Source organism: Capricornis sumatraensis, chromosome 9 (assembly GCF_032405125.1).
Source record: "Capricornis sumatraensis isolate serow.1 chromosome 9, serow.2, whole genome shotgun sequence".
NCBI classification, from domain to species: domain Eukaryota; kingdom Metazoa; phylum Chordata; class Mammalia; order Artiodactyla; family Bovidae; genus Capricornis; species Capricornis sumatraensis.
Genome location: NC_091077.1, coordinates 103,810,688 through 103,815,238, shown reverse-complemented (window position 1 = coordinate 103,815,238; position 4,551 = coordinate 103,810,688). Strand labels below are relative to the sequence as shown.

The window sequence follows — 4,551 nt, the reverse complement described above, 5'->3', positions numbered from 1 at the left end:
TCTCCTTGCTATCCTTTGGAACTCTGCATTCCGAAAGGTATGTCTTTCCTTTTCCCCCTTGTCTTCCGCTTCTCTTCTTTCCTCAGCTATTTGTAATGCCTCCTCACACAACTCTTTTGCCTTTCTTTTTCTTGGAAATTGTTTTGATGACCACCTCCTATACAATGTTGGAGCCTCTGTCCATAGTTTTTCCGGCACTCTGTCTATCAGAACTAATCCCTTGAGTCTATTTGTCACTTCCACTGAATGATCATAAGGGGTCTGATTTAGATCATACCTGAATGGTTTAGTGGTTTTACTTACTTTCTTCAATTTAAGTCTGAATTTGGCAATAAGGGGTTCATGATCTGAGCCACAGTCAGCTCCCAGTCTTGTTTTTGCTAACTTTATAGAGCTTCTCCATCTTCAGCTGCAAAGAATACAATCAATTTGATTTTGATGTTGATCATCTGGTGATGTCCATATGTAGAGTTGTCTCTTGTGTTGTTAGAAGAGGTTGCTTGCTATAACTAGTGTGTTCTCTTGCCAAAGCTCTGTTAACCTTTGCCCTGCCTCATGCTGTACTCCAAGATCAAACTTGCCTGTTACTTCAGGTGTCTTTTGACTTCCTGCTTTTGCATTCCAGTCCCCTATAATGAAAAGGACTTTTTTTTTTTTTGGTGTTAGTTCTGGAAGGTCTCATAGGCCTTCATAGAACCATTCAACTTCAGCTTCTTCATCATTACTGGTCGGAGCATAGACTTGGATTACTGTGCTATTGGATGGTTTGCCCTGGAAATGAACAGAGATCATTCTGTATTTTTGAGAGTGCACTCAAGTACTGCGGTTAGGAGTCTCTAGTTGACTCTGAGGATTACTCTATTTCTTCCAAGGGATCCTTGCTAGGGGTAGAAGATACAATCATCATCTGAATTAAATCCGCCCATTCTGTCTGTTTAATTCACTGATTCCTAAAATGTCAACGTTCACTCTTGCCATCTCCTGTTTGACCACTTCCAGTTTACCTTGGATTCATGGAACTAACATTCCAGGTTCCTATGCAACATTTTTCTTTGCAGAATTGGACTTGGCTTTAACTATCAGACACATGTGCAACTGGCCATTGTTTTCACTTTAGCTCAGCCTCTTCATTTATCCTGGAGTTATTTCTCCACTCTTCTCCAGTAACATTTTGGGCATCTACCAACCTGGGGAGTTCATCTTTCAGTGTCCTATATTTTTGCCTTTTCTTATTGTTCATGAGGTTCTCAAGGAAAGAGTACCGAAGTGGTTTGCCATTCCCTTCTCCTGTGGACCACGTTTTGTCAGAACTCTCCATCATGACTCATCCATCTTGGGTGGAACTACATTGCATGGCTTGAAGTTTCATTGAGATAGACAAGGCTGTGGTCCCTGTGATCAGTTGGGTTAGTTTTCTGTGAGTGTGGTTTTCATCTGCTTGCTTTCTGATGGATGAGGATAAGAGGTTTGCAGAACCCACCTGATGGCAGGGACTGGCTCTGGGGAAAACTAGGTCTTGCTCTGGTGGGCAAAGACATGCTCAGTAAATTTTAATCCAATTTTCTGCTAGTCTTCCTAAGTATTAGTATTTTTTGTTATAAAATTCTAGTTGGAGAAATTTATAATGTTTTTTCTAATATTTTATATTTGAAGAACAATTTTTGTTTCCAATGGGCTTCCCTGGTGGCTCAGACAGTAAAGAATCTGTCTGCAATGTGGGAAACCTGGGATCAATCCCAGGGTTGGGAAGATCCCCTGGGGAAGGGAATGCCTACCTATTCCAGTATTCTTGCCTGGAGAAATACATGGCCAGAACCCTGGCAGGCTACAAGTCCATGGGGTTGGGAAGAGTCAGATAGGACTGAGAAACTAACACTTTTACTTACATTTTCAAAGTACTTTAAAATCATCTATCTGTTAATCTAATTTGAATATTATATTGACCCTCTTTTTCTTTCATTATGAATAAAAAGCTTTTAGTAGAGAACTATAGTAATTGAATGTTATAGTTAAGAGATAAAATATTTCACATTCATTTTCCATAATGAAATCTCCATGCCTTCATATCTGAAAATGCATACCTGAGGAAAATAATTTGGTTGTAATTTCACCTTTCATTGACATATTGCATTAGACCTGTCTCTAAAGAATTGCCTGCTTTGTGGTAGTAATTGTTATTAATTATCAATATTTCAAAATAATGAGAATACAGTGATTAAATATATGTCATCACATAACCCTCCATTGAAAAATAACACAGTAGGGAGAAAGTAGAAGAAGCTAAAAGCAAAGGGAAGTTTGATTCTTCCTTAGAACGAGAACACCACGTCTTCTATGATTCTACACAGGTATTTTTAAAGTTCTGCCTTAGTTGTGTTTTTTTTTTTAACTTTTGCTCTTTAGGGTTGTATGTGTAAATAATTGAATGTTTATAAAGAACTTATATGAGGAAAAAAGTACAAATGTTAGAGAGTATTAGTTTGTTTTCAAAGAGGTTACCAAGACTGCTTGAGATTTACTATAAAATTTTTAATAACTTTCCTGACAAATTTATGATAAATATAAATAATGGTTTATTAAAATTCATTTAAGTATGACATTATGTATTCAAGAGAGATAGCAAGTTTTCAAACTGTTATATCAATGAAAATGATATTATTTATTATATTCTGCTTAAACTTCTAACTCTAAAAATAATATATGCTTAGGGCTTCCCTAGTGGCTCAGATGGTAAAGCGTCTGTCTGCAATGCAGGAGACCCAGGTTCGATCCCTGGGTTGGGAAGATCCCTTGGAGAAGGAAATGGAAGCCCACTCCAGTATTCTTGCCTGGAAAATCCCACGGACCATGGAACCTGGTAGGTTACTTTCCATGGGGTCACAAATAGTTGGACACGACTGAGCAACTTCACTTTCATGAATGATATATTTGGGCTTCCCTGGGAGCACAGCTTGTAAAGAATCAGCCTGCAATACAGGAGAACCTGGTCTGACTCCTGGGACTGGAAGTAGCCCCGGAGAAGGGATGGGCTACCCCACTCCAGTATCCTTGGGCTTCCCTGGTGGCTGTCAGTAAAGAATCCACCTGCAGTGTGGGAGACCTGGGTTCGATCCCTCAGTTGGGAAGAGCCCCTGGAAGAGGGCATGACAACCCACTCCAGTATTCTTATATGGAGAATCCCCATGGACAGAGGAGCCTGACTGACCACAGTCCGTGGGGTCGCAAAAAGTCAGAGGCAGCTAAGCACAAGCACGCACGTGATATATTTATAGTTCCTTTCCTTCAGTTGTAAGATAGTAAAAACAAACAAACAAAAGCCCTCCTGTTCTGAATCTCTCCTCCCATGTTCTTTTCAGTTTGCCTTTTATTATAGAGTTAAACTGTGAGTCCTCAAAATTAAACTCTTGCCTAAATGAAAATTAATCCTACATCTCAGACTGATCTTTTACTTATTATAAACAACTTTGATTTTAAGAAGAGAATAAATATTGAAATAAGACTTTTTAGGGTTGAATAAATATGCACTAAATTATCTCTTTTTATATCTTAATTTCACACTTAAGGAAAAATTGCATAGAAACCATGGAGTCCCATATTCATTTCATCTTATTCACCTTTATATTAGAGTGGTAAAACTGTACCATAGTACAGTTATTATACAAACTAGGAAATTAGCATTTATACAATTTAATATAATAATTGCATGTATACTGTGGGTCTTCCCTCGTGGCTCAGTCAAGAATCCACCTGCCTAGCAGGAGACCTAGCTTCAATGCCTGGGTTGGCAAGATCTCCTGGAGAAGGAAATGGCAGCCCACTCCAGTATGCTTACCTGGGAAATCCCACGGACAGAGAAACCTGACTGGCTACTCTCCAGGGAGTCTCAAAGAGCCGTCCACATTGAGTGGCCAAGCAGCAGCAGCATGCATACTGCAGCCCCTGTGTGCACACATATTTATATTTATTTCTGAATCTATCCACTCATCTACAGTTTAACACCACCATTTCACGGTGATACTTCCATTAAATGAGACATTGCAGCATTCATTCTAGCCTTCCTCCTTCATCACTTCTTTCTCTTACAATGAAAAAATTGACTCATAATTTAAGATATATTTACTTAGTTGCTCAGATATAGTATATATTTAACACAGTTTCAGAATTCTAATCCTTTACTCCAATGGGGGGAAAAATATTCACCCTTAAACCACTCTATTAGGTTAGTTAATTTACTTTTGTAATTATGATTCAAAACAATAACAAAGCACTCATTAAATGTGTGGAAAAGTAGAAGTTTTATCATTCTTTTTTTTGGGGAGGGGGCTTTCAAATAATGCATTCTACTTTTAGGGTTAGAGTTTCATGTAAAGCTAATTGTATTCCTATGTGTTATATATTTTAAGGGCAATCTTTTTCCTATAGATTTTTCCAGCAGAGAAAGGGACATGTGTCTCAAGTATGTCCCTGCATGACTCCTCTGCACACACTGGCTTAGCTACCACGTCAGGACAAATGAGTACATCTTTAGACTCTCAAGCACAATGGCGTATA

General features: G+C 38.5%; 1 non-coding gene across 1 annotated transcript; it reads left to right on the top strand.

Annotated features, from left to right (window-relative positions):
• Positions 1-2,712: 2,712 nt before the first annotated feature.
• TRNAC-GCA (transfer RNA cysteine (anticodon GCA)) lies at positions 2,713-2,784 on the top strand. The gene has a single exon. It is a non-coding gene; the product is annotated as a tRNA-Cys (tRNA).
• The last annotated feature ends 1,767 nt before the right edge of the window (positions 2,785-4,551 follow it).